The sequence below is a fragment of the Coregonus lavaretus genome, assembly GCF_964263955.1.
Source record: "Coregonus lavaretus genome assembly, chromosome: 23".
NCBI lineage: Eukaryota > Metazoa > Chordata > Actinopteri > Salmoniformes > Salmonidae > Coregonus > Coregonus lavaretus.
This window is the reverse complement of record NC_140010.1, coordinates 11,349,616-11,369,715: the sequence shown is the minus strand read 5'-3', so window position 1 is coordinate 11,369,715 and position 20,100 is coordinate 11,349,616.

Genomic DNA, 20,100 nt, shown 5'->3' with positions numbered 1-20,100 from the left:
AAGTCAATGACCAACTCACGCATAGGACCCCTTGGTGTAGGAATGTAACCTGGATGAACAGGTATCCCTCTTCGAACATTATTTTTAAGACAGATAGTGCACCTTCCTATCATATAATCAATTTGTTCAAACAAATATGGAGCCCAAAAACCATATTCCTTTGTGATCTTTCTGTTAACCTCCCCCCTCGCAACATGAGCTAACCCATGTGCTTCTTGAATCATCAGACCTAAGAGGTCTAGAGGCGCTACTATCAACCCCTCATGGTTTCTCCACAGACCAGTAGCATCTTTGACCGCTCCTCGGTCTAGCCATAGCTGTTTGTCGATCATAGAAGCAGCTTCTTGCATCAAAATTACATCCCGAAGCGTAATTTTGTCTTCCAAGTCCACTACATGAGTGACCAGCAAAACTTTTCCCAATTTATCCGCTCCTGCGACGGCTTTTGCAGCTTCATCAGCAGCTTTGTTCCCTTGTGTCACTCTTGACATATCTGTCTTGTGAGCTGCACACTTAGCTATCGCTATCTCTTTAGGCTTCATCATAGCATGCAACAGTTTCATTATTTGCACATGATGTTGTATCGGAGAACCATCCGTTTTCTTAAACCCTCGACCTTTCCATACTGCCCCAAACAAATGACATACACTATGTGCATATGCTGAATCAGTGTATATGGTTACTCGCTTTCCTTCTGCTAACAAACATGCTTCTGTTAGCCCCACAAGTTCAGCAAGTTGTGCAGACGCAGGCTGTGGTATTACTTCAGCCTTTTCCACAACAAATCCCGTTCCTCTGCCTCTAACTACTGCATAACCAGCACATAATTTATCTCCCACCCGATAGCAAGACCCATCAGTCCAATACTCCAGGTCTGCCTCACGTAATGGAAAGGCTTGTAAATCTGATCTAAGCCTCGAATATCTCTCTGCTTCTTGGACACAATCATGTGGCTCACCATCCTCTGAAGTTGGTAAACTCTCGGCTGGATTTACTGTATCACATCTCACTAGGGTGACATCCTCCTGCTCTAAGAGCCTATGATAGTCTCTGAGCCTAGGCATAGTCAATGTATATTTCCCATAGTTCAGAAGATTTCTGAGACTATGATGGGTAAGAATTGTTACTGGGTAGCCCATCGTGACCGATGATGCTTTGTCATACATTGAGTATACTCCCACCATTGCTCTGTAGCACAGTGGTAACCCTAGTTCTACCTCTGAATAAGCAGTAGAGTAGTAGGAAATAGGCTGAGGATTCGTCCCCGTGCCTGTCGGTTGACAAAGAACCGCACACGCATATCTACCTCCAGTAGAAGTAGACACATATAGCAAAAAGTTCTTCGAGTAATCTGGTAGTGCAAGTGCAGGTGCCTCCTGCAACCTCTGTTTGATCGTTTCAAATGCCACATGGCCTTCCTGTGTCCAGGAAAGATTGCTATGGAGTTGACCACTCTCAGTACCCCTAACCATAGCTCTCAAAGGTGCCATCAAACTAGTATAATCCTCTACCCAAGCTGAGGAATAACCAGCAATACCCAGAAATGTCATCATTTCTCTGACTGTTCTAGGTTTTGGAGCCTTACGAATAGTTTCCACTTGCCTGTCCGAAATGTTTCTGTGGCCATGAGTTATGTTTTGACCTAAATATACAACTTTCTCCTGGCAATATTGCAGCTTTTTCTGTGAAACCTTATGCCCCTTTTCTGCCAATACCTGTAGTAATTTAATTGAGTCCCTATGACATGTTTCCTTATTTTGTGAGCAAACCATTATATCATCCACGTACTGAATGACAGTGCTCTGCAATATCTGATCTATCCCTACCAAATCCTCCTTCAGTACTTTATTGAAGATATGAGGCGAATGCCGGTACCCCTGTGGCATTCTACTGTACTCATAGAACTGTCCCTTATATGTGAACCCAAATAAATTCTGACTCTCTACACTAAGTGGAACACTGAAAAATGCTCCACATAAGTCTAGTACTGTAAAATGTGTCGCATCAGGAGGAACTTGGGCTAACAAGGTATGAGGGTCTGGCACTTCTGCTGGAAAGTCAGTCACTACCTCATTTACTGCTCTCAAATCATGAACTACACGATAAGTTCCATCTGGTTTTTCCACAGGCCACAAAGGCGTGTTGCTCCGAGGGTTTTTTGTTGTCCTTAAAACACCTGCTTTCGAAAGTCCTTCAATTTGTGGTTCAATCCCTTGGATTGCTTCATCTTTCAATGGATACTGATTTTTCCATGGAGGTCTGGCTCCTGGTCGAAGTTCAACTTTCACAGGTTGGGCTGATTTCACAAGTCCAATATCAGTACTATGTTGAGACCACAACCCTTCTGGAACTTGTTGCAACATCTCCTCTTTCATAGAGTCTGAATCCATCTTCATATTGCAAATAGATTAATGTGTCATTCCTACAGCCTGTGGCTCTCCTTGTCCTTGAGCCGAAATCATTATTTTAAGAAATCGTTGATCTTCACTTCTCCAGATCGCCAAATTCTCTTTCATTGGTCTGAAACTAAGTTTCTCTGCTTCTGTCATCATTTCTCCTATTTGCTTTTGCTCATAGCCTTCCGAAACCAACAAGGTAACATGTGGCACACTCTTCTCAATATCAAATTCTCTATTCAGATAATCGTCTGTGTTTATCTTCATAGCTGCTCCTTGTGGTCCTAAAATAATGCAACTTGAGCTAAGTTGAACATTCTTCGGTTGATGACTCAACCATTCCTCTGAGTGTGGTTGGGCAGCCTTCTTGAAATACTTGAGCGTACAGTGGAATGGATATTCCGGAAGCTTCGCATCCGGCATATTTGCAACAATAAATCTTTCCCATATCTTAGCCTGCTTCATAAAATCTTCACTGATTTCCAATCCAGAATACTGAAGACGAATCCATCTCCGTCATCATCGACAATTGGTAAACCTTTTCCTTTGGCATTTCTATCAGACAGCCGTCTGGTGTACATCTTATTGTACAGTTCAACTTACACAATGCATCTCTTCCCAACAATGCAACAGGTGTATGTTCTGATACCAGTATGGGTATTGTAATTTTCTGATCTTTATAGCAGAGCTCAATTGGTTCCGTAAGAGGAATCAGCTGTTTTACTCCCTCAAATCCGATTGTCCTAACGAGTTGATTGGACATAGGGAGATGTGTAGCATCTTCAGGTCGAACACAGGTGAACGCAGCTCCGCTATCCGCCATCACTTCCAATGGTCGGTTGTTTATTTTCACCTCAATTGTTGGATCTTTTTCCGGTCCTGATGCTACCAGCTGACACCCCCCTTTCGGATCATCTAGGCACCTCTAGAATCCTTGCTCCGGACCCCTGTAGGGGTTCACCGGTCCTCCAGATGATCTTGACTGGCCCCTGTATCTTCCTCTAAAATTCCCTCTGATGTTTCCTCCTGACCAATTGCAGTCCCTGACATAGTGACCACCCTGTCCACAATTATAACACACATCTTGAGATTGCTGGAAGTGTGGCTGAAGCCTTCCTCTTCCTTCGAAGCCTTCTCGTCCTCTTCCTCTCCAATTCTGTGTCTGTCCAGAAATTGGCTGTGGATATGAAACAACTGGTGCCGCCATTGGTGGCTGGTACACTTGCGGTTGGAACTGTTCTGGTTGAAGCTGTGGCAGTGATTGTTGGTTTGGTGCACACTGACTCTGCATAACCAAAGCTTGTTTCTTATCCTTTTTATTCTCCCCAGTTGTATTTGATTGAGTTTTCTGAGAGTTTCTTCGTCCTGCTCTTTCTGGTTGAGTTCCTTTTTCCTGTACAGATCCACTTGATGAGCTATGTGATCTGTATTGACACCTTTTGTCATGCTTCCAAGTCCAACCACTTCTGCCACTTTGCTTCTTACTGGTGAGGGCAGTCCCATTTGCAGTTTAGCTCTCAAAATTGACTGCTCAATTTGACTCACATCTGGATCATTTCCAGTAATATTTCTCCACACTTGATGAACTCTTGACACATAGGCTCTCGGATTTTCTTGTTGTCCTAGTGGGTCAATCAGAATATTATCAGGATGCACATTTGTTGGAAATGTATCTTTCAATGCTCTCCACAGACGATTCCTACTTGCAGCCAACAATTCAGGATCGTTCACTGCAGTCCCTACATATCTAATGAGTCCAGCTCTCTGAAAGACTTCTTCCATATCTGGAATCCCAATGAGATTAGCCAACAGTCTCTTAACGTCTCCTATGGCTGACTGTGTTCCCACCGTAATTTCTTCCAATTTCGAAATCCAAGGATAGGCCCCATTTTGAAGAATAGGCAACTTCTCAAGTATATTTGACATATCGGTATTTTGCAACGGCTTATATTCAAAGTTTTGACCTCGAATGATAACTGGTATCATTTTGCTCGTGGTATCTTTCCTTGACCTTAATGCATATTTTGTCTCACCTTTTTTAGATTATTTTTTCAGCTGTTTCTCCTTCTGTATGGTCAGCGTCTGGAGTTCTTCCTCTAGCTCTCTTACCTCTCCTGCAGTCCTTGCATTCTCCAGTTCTGATAAGCATCGGTCTATATCTCCTTCTATTTCTTCTGTGCCAGTCTTTGCAGGATAAACTCCTTTCGAATACACAGCACCTTTAGTCTCCTCTTTATCGCTGTCTTCATCCTTTCTTTCCTCAGCACTCAAATATATTGTATCCTTCTTCTTCAAACCTTCCTCAGCCCTGGAATATCTTGTATCCTTCTTCTTCCAACCTTCCTCACCCCTTCTCTCCGTTCTGGCCAACCTCCGTTTGATCACCGGATCATATCCACCCATGATCCCCTCTAAATCACTCTGATCATCATCGTCCTCATCCAGTTCCATCCTACTTAACCTCATTCCACCCTTAGTTTTCAGACTTCTCGTTTTCTTTTTACCTTTGGAGCTTGGATGCATTTTTATGGTCGTTTCTGCTTGTCCTCTCTCTATTATTTGTTCATCTTCATCTCTGATGTAATAATCACCCTGCTGGAGGATCACTGGAAGCTGAGGATAAGCATCCCTAAGCTCTACTTCCTTCTCATAAGGTGGGGGTCTTTTCGCCGAATCCGTATGTGAGAAAGGTATACCGACTTCTACCCTTAGTTTCTCTGTCGACTTCTCTTCCTTTAGCCTTTTCTCCATACCTTTGCTTCCCTTATCGTTGGTATCTTTCATCAGTTTTTGTCCTTCATCTTCAAACAGTTTAAGAACACCCAGCTCCCTTTGTCTCTTTTCTTTACGTAGTTCCTTTTGTTTTCCCTTCTTCTGATCTGCCTTGTAAATTGACAGAAGCACTTTCATGATGTTGATGACGTCAGGGTTAAGAGTCCCTTCCACTGGCCATGGTTGTTCAATGTCAGGCCAACGTTTGTTCCATTTGCCGGATAATCTCGCAATACCCTTAACTAAAGGATTACTATGTTCCACTATATCAACCGGTGTAATAACTTTCATAGCCTTGCTATCCTTTCTCCCCATTGTAACTACTCTTTTATATTCCTTTATTGTGAACTATTTTATTTTAGCCTATATAGCCTATGGCTTCCCCCCTTTAATTATTAATATAACTTAAACAACCCAAAAAAAAAAAAAAAGATTTTTTTTTTTTTTTAATAAATCAATAAAAATATGAATATTAAAAATTTTATTAAAAAAAAAATTTCCCAAAACTTTTTTTAATTAAAAAAATAAAAATCAACAAAAAAAACATATTAAAATTTTTATTCAAAAATTATTTTTTATAATAAATAAAAAAAATCAATTAAAAAATCAATTAAAAATCAATTAAAAACTATGAATAATTAACACCAATTTTTTATTTCTACACCTATCTTACCAATTTATCAATTAGTGGCCCACTTACCTTAACCCATCCGGAAAGTGAATACCAGTAGTCAACTTCACAGCAATCCCAAAAACAACGACTTCCAATCTACAACTTTACCACACCAATAAATTCCATTGTTTAATATGCACCTAAGTATTTTAATTCCACAGAATAATGTCAGTACCTGCTTTCCAACCGAACCCCCAATCAAGCCCAGTAATGCACAGAGACACAAAAATGCAAATTTTATTCAAATGATCAGTCTGTTGCCAAGCGTCTGAGAAATTGTCATTGCATCCAACATCCTATAGGGAAAGATTTGTAGACAAAAAAGCACTGGCCTGATTTTGAATGATCCTCTGCCTGCGTCACACCTTGTCACGTCACGCACACGTTAGCCCCTCCTCTCTCTCTCCTTTGCTCTCGTCCTATAGCCTCTCATATGACAAGGGAACAAAACGGTACAGACAAGCATTTAAAGTTTATACACTTAACCAAGTCATCCACATTCAATATTCCCCCACTCATATTTGCTATAAGACTGAACCCAGGACTAAATAGATCGCTCAAAACATTTTTATTTTATTTTAATCCGTAATTTAATTCAATTCATTATACTCCGTCAACATATATTTAATTTATAAATTCACTACATCTCAACAAATAGTTTCATGTTCGAATAACAGTCACTTTAACGATTTAGAAGATTCGTGTCCAACTTCCCCTTATCTGTGGCTATTTCTCCCCCTGCAGGGTAACCCCACAGACCTATGACCCTTACCCACAATGCCGTGTTTGTAGTTTTAGCACATAACCGCATGTCGTAGTTTTAGCGCCGTAAAATCAAGCGCATGCGCACATCCACTTAACCCTATGATTGCCACACCATAGAACGCCAGCGTTCTACCTCAGTTCTCTATTTTACACTTATAGTCAGACAATTACACATAACAGAACTCACATTTGCGTAGAACTCTGAATTCCACCCACATACAAACAAGTTTAAGAGGCTTATCCTATCGCAATAGGACCTCTAAGGACACGTTAGCATGTAGCACGCAACACAATAGCATTTAGCATTAGCATTAGCCGCTATGTACAATGTAGCATGACCCACACTCCAGCATTTAGCATTAACATTAGCCTTAGCCTTTAGCTAACTGCGGCCTACCACACAAATAAACATCCTGCACTGCCCTTATTCCTTTTAACATATTTCCCTACCATTTTGTGCTACCGTGGACTTAATGACAATTCACCGAGAAATCACACCCATGCAAACCCCCCGTCGGACGAAAGTCAAGCAATAACCACAATCAGATACATTTCATTAATCCGAGTTTTCCTTTAAAAAACACACCGAATTGCACATTCTATCGTACAAACGGATTTGTCGGCCCATTATCTAAAATGGCCCCCCTGGGGTCTTTAAGCGGTACAGTGCCCTAATGAATGCGCATATCTGTTTTAATTGTACACCTTCAATACTTAATTCCTACCGTTTTATGCTCTAAACTTCCAATTACCTGCCGTTACCAATGGAATATATTTTAGAATATTTTTAAAGACTCGTAATCGACCGCAACACCCCACATCAACAACGATCCAAGTACTTTTAACTGTACACCTTCAATGCCCTCTCCCCAATCAGCGGAATAACTAATGCCCAAATTTTGTGAGTAATCTCACCTTTAAAGCCGGCTTGGGCAGTAGTCACCTCGCGCCTCAGGAAGGGAACCAAGAACGATGCAATCAGAATCTCGGTAGGACCTCCATTTGTGGTATCGCGTCGAATGCTGGTGGGTATTGCTGTCAATCAAAGAATCCACTTAGGCTGAACCGTGTTTTAGAGGCTTTTATTAATATCACGAGGTTACAGCATAAGTTACAGACCCGCGGAGTCTGGAGAAGCCCCGTCCCAATTTAATCTGAATGCTTCTGCCCCTTCTTCGTTTTTTCCCCCAGTATATATAAACTCCCCAAGATGTGGGTGGCTCCCTCTACTGTCCAATCCCCTGTCTACAACACACTTCCTGTCTGTTGTATGTGGCGTTACACTAAAACATTCCCTCTTGATACTAAAATCAACATTCTTTCAGTTCCACTTAAAAACATTTAACAACGTCATAATCTCAATACACAACATTAGGAACCAATATACACAAGCAGTCAGGAAAGCAAAGGCTAACTTTTTCAAACAGGAATTTGCATCCTGTAGCACTAACTCCAAAAAGTTTTGGGACACTGTAAAGTCCATGGAGAATAAGAGCACTTCCTCCCAGCTGCCCACTGCACTGAGGCTAGGAAACACTATCACCACCGATAAATCTAAAAAAATCGAGAATTTCAACAAGCATTTTGCTACAGCTGGCCATGCTTTCCATCTGGCTACCACTACCCCGGCCACCAACTCTGCACCCTCCGCTGCAACTTGCCCATGCCCCCCCCCGCTTCTCCTTCACACAAATTCAGACAGCTGATGTTTTGAAAGCGCTGCAAAATCTGGACCCCTACAAATCAGCTGGGCTAGACAATCTGGACCCTTTCTTTCTAAAACTAGCCGCCGAAATTGTCGCAACCCCTATTACTAGTCTGTTCAACCTCTCTTTCATAACGTCTGAGATCCCCAGAGATTGGAAAGCTGCCGCAGTCATCCCCCTCTTCAAAGGGGGTGACACTCTAGATCCAAACTGCTACAGACCTATATCCATCCTGCCCTGCCTTTCGAAAGTATTTGAAAGCCAAGTTAACAAACAGATCACCGACCATTTCGAATACCACCGTACCTTCTCCGCTATGCAATCCGGTTTCCGAGCTGGTCATGGGTGCACTTCAGCCACGCTCAAGGTCCTAAACGATATTATAACCGCGATTGATAATAGACAGTACTGTGCAGCCGTCTTCATCGACCTGGCCAAGGCTTTCGACTCTGTCAACCACCGCATTCTTATTGGCAGACTAAATAGCCTTGGTTTCTCAAATGACTGCCTCGCCTGGTTCACCAACTACTTCTCAGATAGAGTTCAGTGTGTCAAATCGGAGGGCCTGTTGTCTGGACCTATGGCAGTCTCTATGGGGGTGCCACAGGGTTCAATTCTTGGGCCGACACTTTTCTCCGTGTATATCAATGATGTCGCTCTTGTTGCTGGTGACTCTCAGATCCACCTCTACGCAGACGACACCATTTTGTATACATCTGGCCCTTCATTGGACACTGTGTTAACAAACCTCCAAACGAGCTTCAATGACATACAACACTCCTTCAGTAGCCTCCAACTGCTCTTAAACACTAGTAAAACTAAATGCATGCTTTTCAATCGAACGCTGCTGGCACCCGCCCACCCGACTAGAATCACCACTCTCGACGGGTCTGACCTAGAGTATGTGGACAACTACAAATACCTAGGTGTCTGGTTAGACTGTAAACTCAACTTCCAGACTCACATAAAGAATCTCCAATCCAAAGTTAAATCTAGAATCGGCTTCCTATTTCGCAACAAAGCCTCCTTCACTCATGCTGCCAAACATGCCCTCGTAAAACTGACTATCCTACCGATCCTTGACTTCGGCGATGTCATTTACAAAATAGCCTCCAACACTCTACTCAGCAAATTGGATGTAGTCTATCACAGTGCCATCCGTTTTGTCTCCAAAGCCCCATACACTACCCACCACTGTGACCTGTACGCTCTTGTTGGCTGGTCCTCACTACATGTTCGTCGTCAAACCCACTGGCTCCAGGCCATCTATAAATCACTGCTAGGCAAATCCCCGCCTTATCTTAGCTCATTGGTCACCATAGCAGCACCCACCCGTAGTCTGCGCTCCAGCAGGTATATCTCACTGGTCATTCCCAAAGCCAACACCTCCTTTGGCCGCCATTCCTTCCAGTTCTCTGCTGCCAATGACTGGAACGAATTGCAAAAATCTCTGAAGCTTGAGACTCTTATCTCCCTCAATAACTTTAAGCATCAGTTGTCAGAGCACCTTACCGATCACTGCACCTGCACACAGTGTCACGCCCTGGCTCTGGGGACACTGTTATGTTGAGCCAGGGTGTGTAATTCTATGTTTGTATTTCTATGTTGGCCTGAGTGACTCCCAATCAGAGGCAACGAGTGTCAGCTGGTTGTCTCTGATTGGGAGCCATATTTAACTGTCTGTCTTTCACTTTGTGTTTGTGGTTTCTTGTTCCGTGTTGGTTGGTGTATGTAACCAGGGACGTCACGGTTTCGTTTTGTTGTTTTGATCGTGTGATCATTTATCAAATAAAGAAGATGTTTGCCTTCAACGCTGCGCCTTGGTCCTCCTCCTTAGACGAGCGTGACAGAAGAAACCACCAAGATGTGACCAAGCAGCGTGTCCAGGAGCCATCGCCAGGGAGATCTCTAACAGATCTCCTTCGCCTCCTCGACTGGGTCAAGCCGGATGAGGAGGAGAGGGGCTTGACATTGTGGCAGAAGGGGGAACGGCTGGCGAGGGACATGGAGACCTTGGCCACGGGTAGGAGTGAAGCCCAGAATTTTTTTAGGGGGGGGCTAACGCCGTGGACGACGGGCCAGCAGGAGACCGCGGCAGAGCGGCCCAGCGGATTGGCAGAGGAGGCCGCCAGGTTACGGGGGCCACTGGTCGAAGAGGGGGTGGAAGATGTAGAGGCACGGCGAGAGGTACTGGCGTGTGTTGCCAGTCCGGTCCGGCCTGTTCCTGATCCCCACGTAGGGCCAGTGGTGTGTGTTCCCAGTACGGTCCGGCCTGTTCCTGCCACTCGCACCAAGTCTACGGTGCGCATCGCCAGCTCGGCCCGGCCCATTCCTGCTCTCCGCACCAAGTCTGTGGTGCGCGTCGCCAGCCCAGTCCGGCCCATTCCTGCTCCCCGCACCAAGTCTGTGGTGCGTTTCGTCAGCCCTGTCCGGCCCGTTCCTGCTCTCCGCACCAAGTCTGTGGTGCGCGCCGCCAGCCCTGTCCGGCCCGTTCCTGCTCCCCGCACCAAGTCAGTGGTGCGCGTCGTCAGCCCGGCACGGCCCGTTCCTGCTCCCCGCACCAAGTCAGTGGTGAGCTTCGTCAGCCCGGTCCGGCCCGCTCCTGCTCCCCACACCAAGCCAGTGGTGTGCGTCGTCAGTCTGGCACGGCCCGTGCCTGTTCCACCGGTGGCGGGTCCGGCACCGGTCAGGTGCTGCGTCACGCCGGAGCTAGAGCAATCCGCTCCACCAGTGTTCAGTTCAGCTCTGGTCAGCAGGGCCAGACCGGACCAGGGGTACTTTGGGGGGTTAGAGAAGGAGTGGGGATCATGCCCGGAGCCGGATCCGCCGCCTAGGCGGAGTGCCCACCCGGTCCCTCCCCTGTGGTACTTAGTTGGCGCGGTCGGAGTCCGCGCCTTTAGGGGGGGGTACTGTCACGCCCTGGCTCTGGGGACACTGTTATGTTGAGCCAGGGTGTGTAATTCTATGTTTGTATTTCTATGTTGGCCTGAGTGACTCCCAATCAGAGGCAACGAGTGTCAGCTGGTTGTCTCTGATTGGGAGCCATATTTAACTGTCTGTCTTTCACTTTGTGTTTGTGGTTTCTTGTTCCGTGTTGGTTGGTGTATGTAACCAGGGACGTCACGGTTTCGTTTTGTTGTTTTGATCGTGTGATCATTTATCAAATAAAGAAGATGTTTGCCTTCAACGCTGCGCCTTGGTCCTCCTCCTTAGACGAGCGTGACACACAGCCCATCTGAAATTAGCCCACCCAACTACCTCATCCCTATATTGTTATTTATTTTGCTCTTTTGCACCCCAGTATCTCTATTTGCACATAATCTCTTGCACATCTAGCATTCCAGTGTTAATACTATTGTAATTATTTTGCACTATAGCCTATTTATTGCCTTACCTCCATAACTTGCTACATTTGCACACACTGTATATATATTTTCTGTTGTATTTTTGACTTTATGTTTTTTACCCCATATGTAACTCTGTGTTGTTTTTATTGCACTGCTTTGCTTTTATCTTTATCGCAGTTGTAAATGAGAACCTGTTCTCAACTGGCTTACCTGGTTAAATAAAGGTGAAATAAAAAAAATAAAAAGTTTAAAACTCTGCAACCCCACAAATGGCTTCTTGGTGAGGTAATAAATACTAGTCATAACATGACAATAAGCATTTTTTCAATCACAATTCTAAACATATCGTGGAAAAATAAATGTCATACAGTATGAAGGATGAACATAGAAGTACATTAGATGTGCACCTAACCAAGTCTAAGGACATGTAATATCATTATGTATTTAACTGGAATTGGAGTTGAATGTTTATGATGACATACACTTAAATATTTATGGCCCATACTCTGTCACTTTAAAGTAAACGATGAAGATGTGTCATCACGTAAACACAGTATTGTCAGCAATAACACACTTTCTTGACTACATAACACCTTATGTATGATACTTAATCTCCCTAACAAGGCATATATATGTGACAATGACCCATCAAGTTGCATGAAGCCAGAATATATTAGAAAAATAACAACAAAGGCAAATGTAATTACGTTTGTTTTAAATATTGATAAACAATCCTCTAACTAACCAATATTCTCTGAAATGTCTATATTTTTTAGTTTATGCTTAATGATTTGTATAATGTTCTTCACATTCAAAGCATTTGTGGTTTTACTTTCTCTCCTTATACAGACAATTGTAGTGTCGAGTAAAATGTTGCTAGTCATTGCTGTAACAAAGGAGTCCGCTCATACTGAACCTTTGATCATAAGTTTTATTCATATAACAAGATTTCAGCATGAGGTTACAGGTGTCAAGATCACCCGGAGAACGGCGTCCCAGATTGCAATGGCCGCTCTAACCTCTTCGTCGTTTTTACCCAGTATATATAATCTTCCCAAGATATGGGTGGCTCCCTCTACTGTTCAATCCCCTGTCTACAACACACAGACTTCTCTGTCCTATCCGGGGTGTCACATTAAAACATTCCCTCTTGATACTAAAATAAACATCCTCAAAGGTTCCACTTAAAACCATTAAGAAAGTCATAATCTTCATATACGACATTCCCCCCTTCGAGACTAAAAAGTATTGAAAACAAACAGAATAGGATTATGACAAGTAACAATTTATCTTATTGAGTATCTTTAACATTAAACCCAAAAACATTTCCCTCTGGAGTGTAAAGACCTTTCTATGAAATATGAATAAATGTTTATGAAGTGTGAATACATTACTATGAAATATGAACAAATCTTTATGGAGTGTGAATACATTACTATGAAATATGAACAAATCTTTATGGAGTGTGAGAGCGAAAAACCTGTCTGGCAGCCTTCGTTCCAAATATCCATCCATCAATCAAGACAGTAAAATTCTCTCACGGTCCCTCTGCCCCAGGCAACCACCTAGGTACTCCAGATAAACTCATAAATCCTTATCAATGCATTTGAAACTATGATGCAATTAAATACACATGAAAGCCCCTGCAAACAAAATACTATCCAAAAAATATCCACACCAAGGCTGGTCGACCCATCGGACCCTACAGTGGATCTCTATCCCTGCCTAGACTCCCTGTCCCTAAGCATTCACGAAATAAACAAAAACATCTAAGATCCCCACATGTATCCAATAATCATCAAATATCATTCTACAAAAATTAATACCTAAGAATATGACATACGTTATGTATTACACATGCAAATATGTCTATATGTCATTGCAGACACTGGAATGTAGTCCACTACACTTCATCTACTCCGTAGTCTCGACTTCCAATGTATCTTCGATGATGGAATGGGAACATTTCCACACCTTCCTTGTTCCATCTCCTCCAGTCATTCTCCTTTCATATTGTCCCTTCATATTGTCCTTGTTTGAGTATTTCAATCTCCACATATTCCCCCAAATGCTTCTGGAAGAAAAGAAAATACCAAACAATATCTTTTGCAAAACAACACTTTCAAATTAAACATCAATATCAACTAAGAATATAAAAATTATATATAAATGATGTATGAATCACATCATCCTATTTCCCCCCTTTGATTCATAACATCATACTAAAATCACACTAATATTGAAAAAAAAATTGAAAAATGATCAAATAATCAAAAAGGATATTTATCCATCAATACTCCATCCAGTCCCACTTGTCCATCTTCATCCAGATCAGGAACAGTCAACAACGGCATCTGAGTGTTGTCTCCAGGCATCACAACTCCAACCTATCTCAATATCATAGCTTTCTCAAAGGTCAGTAACAAATTACAAAAGAAAAACATCACATACAGTGCTATAAAAACTGCTATTAAATCGTAAACCATCACTGCTCCCACTGGGCCTAACTGATCTTGCAACCAAGACTTCGCTGACCATCCAGCTCCTTCAGATCTACCAAATGCATCCCTTATATTCTTCAATGCATCTATAACTATCTGGAATCAAAGTATAGGTAATATTATCAATATGATCTGCCAAAAATGTTACACCATACCATGGAAAAAGTCCCCCCTTCTCTCTTAGACTTATCCTCCAATGATAGGCTTCAAGACTATGAAATGTCGCCATGTCTCTTTTCACCCTATTTCCAAACCTAGATTCAGATTTATCTGTGTCCGGTGCTACCCCTCTTTTAATGGTAGAAACCTCATATGGAAGCTTCAACGTTGACATGTAACAACATCCTGTCCATCCATAGGGTAAGAATATATACGCTTTATCACCACAAACCCTCCAAATATCTCTAAACTTCCCAATAGTCACATTGTCAGGCAAAAGCTAATCTTTCACCATCAAAGTCCTGCTCTTCTTACTAACTGGAACATAAAAAGTAACATTATATTTCTCATTACTACCCTTAAGGTCATGCTTACCCAAAGTCATCATATAATCATCACAATCTGATATTCCCATAAACATACCCCTTACATCATATGTTTTATTAGAACAAAAACAACTTTTAGCCCTCACTGGTTTCACCTCCAATGCTTCAGGGTTCGCTGTTACCTGATTTTCCTTCCCATCTAACAAATTCACATAGGGTAATTCATTTAACCAAGAACACTTAAACCTAGGCTTAAACAAATGTTTTGACAACGACATTATTTTATCTGTTACTGATTGTTGCTGATACAATGGCCATGACAAAGCATAAGACCGACACATACTCGATAGAGGCTGAGCGACCGTCTCTAAAATGTAACCCCACGTGTCTGGTGCTGGAATTCTCAACAGGCATGGACCCTCAAGATTCCTCACTGATCTTACAGAATGAGCTAGCTGCTGGAACCAAAGATTCCTACCTGCCCATCCATCTTTAATTTTCACAACAGAAGAATCAAACCCATATGCCTTCCATTTAGTTTCTCTCTTCCCTAACGAGCGGTACTGATCAGATACCTCTCCTTGTCTGTCATTAAAATCAAAGAACTCATCCTGTACCTCCATGATAGTATCCTTCACTATTTCAGATGAATCTATATTCTTCTCTACCACCATCTGCTCTCCTATTTTAACCCTAATAACAGTACTTTCCTCTAAAATTGCTGCTGGAGCTATTGGTTCCCTTGTAATCAAATGCGACATATTTATGGCTTTAATAACTATCAATGTTGAAATAGTTAAATTGCTTCTCACTGTTGTTTTAATATACTGAAGTGTTGATGTTATTGTTGTTACTTCATCCATTCTCCCTAAGACTCTTAACTCTTCACTTGTATTTCCATCTATCACCACTAGTGTCACTACATTCACTCTCTCTTCCTACTCTAAACCATCACTTTCAAACTTTTGATTATAAAAATACACCCACAATTACCTTGATCTTCCTGCTGGGAATTGTAAATATAGATACTCAATCACCCTCAATCTTCTCTTATCATTCAGCAACGCATACTTTCTCAATGCATCTGCTCCTAACAGATCTAAACTCCTACCATATCTATCTTCCCACTAAACTCGAAATTTTCCTTCACCACTGTTCTCTCTCTTACTACTAACTTTGAAACTTAGCTTACTGCCCTAGAGCTCCTTCAACCCTAGTTCTCATAACTTTTTTAACCTAATCTTTTCTCCTAACCTTTAAAAACCTTTTCCACTGATTTATTCACAAAATCCTTTACCACTAATTTTTAGAATATGTGATTGGGAAGTCCCCACCTGCTTCTGACTTCTTTACACACAGACTTGGCAAACGATCAAACACCCTTTAGCCTAGTTTGAAATTTCTTTCCCCTCTTGGTGTAGGAATGTAACCAAGAATAACAGTCACCCCTTTTAACTTTATTTTTCAGACAGATTGTCTAATAGGCAGTCTAATAGATTATCATCCTTCCTATGATATTATCTTCAAGCAAATATGATTCCCAAAAACCCTACTCTTTTAAAATCTTCTACCAGACAGCCGTCTAGTGTACATCTTATTGTACAGTTCAATTTACACAATGCATCTCTTCCCAACAATGCAATAGGTATATGTTCTAATATCAGTATGTCTATTTTAATTTCTCTTTGATTTTTATAGCAGAGCTCAATTGGTTCCTTAAGAGTAATTAGCTGTTTTACTACCTCAAATCCCTATCCTAATTAGTTAATTTTACATAGTGAGATGTTTAACCTCTTTAGGCTGAACACAGATACAAGCTTTTCCACTATTCACCTCTCCTAGTCCTTTGTTTTCACTTCAATTGTTAAATATTTTCTTCTTCTCCCTAAATCGGTTCTATCAGCTTACACCCCCCTTCGTATCTTCTAGGCAATCTAGAATCCTTGCTCCTTTAAGGGTTCACCTGGAGAACAGGTGATCTTCACTTGCTCCTTTATCTTCCTCAGAAATTTCCTCTGTTGTTTCCTCCTGACGCATTGCACTCACAGGTAAAGTGACCAACCTGTCCACAATTATAACACTCTTCTGAAAGTTGCTGGAAGTGTAGCTGAAATCTTCCTCCTCTTTCTAAGCCTTCTCGTCCTCTTCCTCTCCAATTCTGTGTCTGTCCAGAAACTGGCTGTGGATATGGATAACAACTGGTACCGCCATTGGTGGCTGATACAATTGCATTTGACCTTGTTCAGTTGAAGCTATGGCAGTGATTGTTGATTTGGTTCACCCTGATTCTTCATAACCAAAGCTTCTCTTCTCCTTCTCCACCAGTTGTATTTGATTGAGTTTTCTGAGAGTTTCTTCGTCCTGTTCTTTCTTGTTGTTGACATATCAGGATTCTTCAACAGCTTATATTCTAAGTTCTGTCCTCGAAATATCATCTTCCATCATCTTCTTACTAGTGGCCTTTTTCCTTGGCCTCAATGTATTCTTCTCCTCCAATTCTTGGGATTCTTTTCTCAGCAGTTTTTCTTCTCTTCTGTATCTTCATCTTTATCTTCATCTTTCCGAACCTCATTCTTCTCTTAGTTTCCAGACATCTCGGTTTTTTCTTACTTCTGGAGTTTTGGATTCATTTTTATTGTCGTTTCTGCTTGTCCTCTATCTATTATTCAATCACTTTCATCTCTGATGCAATAATCACCCTCCTGGATGATCACTGGAAGCTGAGGATAAACATCCCTAAGCTCTACTTCCTTCTCATAAGATGGGGGTCTTTTTGCTGAATCCGTATGTGAGAAAGGTGTACTAACTTCTGCCATTAGTTTTTCTGTCGCCTTTCCTTGTTTCACAATTTTCTCTATACCTTTGTTTATCTTATCGCTGGAATCTTTTATCAGTTTTTGTTTGAGAATGAAGGGCAACTTAAGAACACCCAGCTCTCTGTCTCTTTTCTTTACGATGTTCCCTTTTTTCCCTTCTTTTGAACTGCTTTATGAATTGACATAAGCACTTTCATTATGTTGATGACGTCAGGGTTAAGATTCCCTCTACTAGCTATGGTTTGTTCAATGTCAGGCCAACTTTTGTTTCATTTGCCGGATAACCTAGCAATACTTTAGTTAAAGGATTACTATTTTGTACTATACCAACAGGTGTAATTACCTTCATAGTCCTGATATCTTTTTTCCCATTGTACCAACTCTTTTATATTCCTTTATTGTGAATTATTTTATTTCAGACTATATAGGCTATGGCTTCCCCCCTTTAATTATTAATATAAACTAAACAAAAAAAATAAAAAAATAAAAAATTCTATCAACAAAAATATGAATATTAAAAAATTCTATATAAAAAAAAAATATTCAAAAAATTATTTTTAATTAAAATAAATCAATTTAAAAAATCAATTAAAAAAGTATGAATAATCAAAAACAATTTTTTTTTTCTATATCCTATTTTACCAATTTATCAATTAGTGGCTATCTTACCACAACCCATCCGGAAAGTAAATGCAAGTAGTCAACTTCAGAGCAATCTAAAAATAAAGACTTCCAATCCTACAACACTACAATACCCATAAACCCCTTGCTTTATAAGCACCCAATTATCTTAATTTTACAGAATAATGTCAGTACTCGATTCCCAACACAACTGTAATCAAACCCACTCATGCACAGAATCTCCAAAATGCAATTTTTAATGAATCAGTATTTTGCCAAGCCTCTGTGAAATTGTCATAACATCAAATATCCTGTAGGGGAAGATTTTGTAAACAGAACAGCACCAAAACCTTTTTCGCGTCCTCTGTCGCGTCACACCTTGTCACGTGATGTATACGTCAGCACCTCCTCTCTTTCTCTCTCTCTCTCTCTCCTCTCGTCCTATCGTTCCTATTTCCTCTCATATGACAAAAGAGCATAGAAACAGACAAGATTTTAGTAGTTTATGCAATAACTGAGTCACTTCAACCATTCAATATTCCTCCGTTCACATTCGCTCTAAGAATTAACTCAGGAATAAATAGATCACTCAATAACATTTTTATTTTATTTATTTACTTAATTATTTTTATTTTTAATCCGTCAACATCTCTCTCTCATTTATCAATTCAATAGGTCACAAAAACAGTTTCATCTTTAACCAACAGCCGATGTAACAACTAGAAGATTCCATTTGTGTTCAAATCTCTCCTCTTTGTTCCTTCGTCTGTGTCAGAAGCATATGCTCCCTACGTCACTCTAGTGTCGTAAAATCACACGCATGCGCCGTACATTCATCAATACGATTTCACCATGGAAGCAGCTCCAGACAACAGAACATTAGCATTCCGCTATAGCTCCTCTCTTTTACCCCTTATAGACAAACAATAACACTTAACAGTTCACAAGACACCAGGCACCAAGCCCAAGCTAACTAAACACATTTCTGATGGCTCGTCCCATTCCTATGGACCACCAAGGAAGAAATATTAATCATAACCCGCATCCAAAATTGGCATGTAGCATGATTAGCATTTAGCATTAGCATGTAGCATGAAGCATAATTAGCAGGCCACGTTAGCATTTCTCCCTCCGCTGTACCGTAAAATTCCATTTGTTAGCTAAATTTATGCTACCACGAGATCTGTGGAATCGACACGAGAGATTGCATCAAACAAGCCGTTCGTCAACCGCCAGCTGAGGGGCAACATACATCATCAATATACCACGGTCTCCAGCCCATCGGACTCACCTAAAACACATCTAACGCGTATCAGGATTTTCTGGCCCACCTTTAATAGGTCGCCTGTCTACCAGGGCTTTTCCATGATTTACAGCGGCTCTAAGTTACATACACATCTGCCTAGGCATTCCTTATTCCTCTCTCAATCGATTGTTCTTGAACTGTTATTCAAGCAAAATCTCTCTATAGACACCCTATAGGCTCTCTCTCCCCCCTTTTGCGCTGTCTACCAGTGCAACCAAATTTATAATGATTAGCCAGACCCCCAGTTCTCAGCAATAACGCAACACAAGGCACACATCGTTCCTTTACACGGTACATCTCCCCAGCGCACATACCCATAACCAGACGAACGAAACGCACACAAGACCGTGAGAAATCTCACCTTATGCCGGCGCCTTGAGCGAGAGTCACGTCGTTGCTCATGAATATAACACTGAAGAGACGCAGACCATCCTGTTCGTGACGCCATTCTGTAGTGTCGAGTAAAATGTTGCTAGTCATTGCTGTAACAAAGGAGTCCGCTCATACTGAACCTTTGATCATAAGTTTTATTCATATCACAAGATTTCAGCATGAGGTTACAGGTGTCAAGATCACCCGGAGAACGGCGTCCCAGATTGCAATGGCCGCTCTAACCTCTTCGTCGTTTTTACCCAGTATATGTAATCTTCCCAAGATATGGGTGGCTCCCTCTACTGTCCAATCCCCTGTCTACAACACACAGACTTCTCTG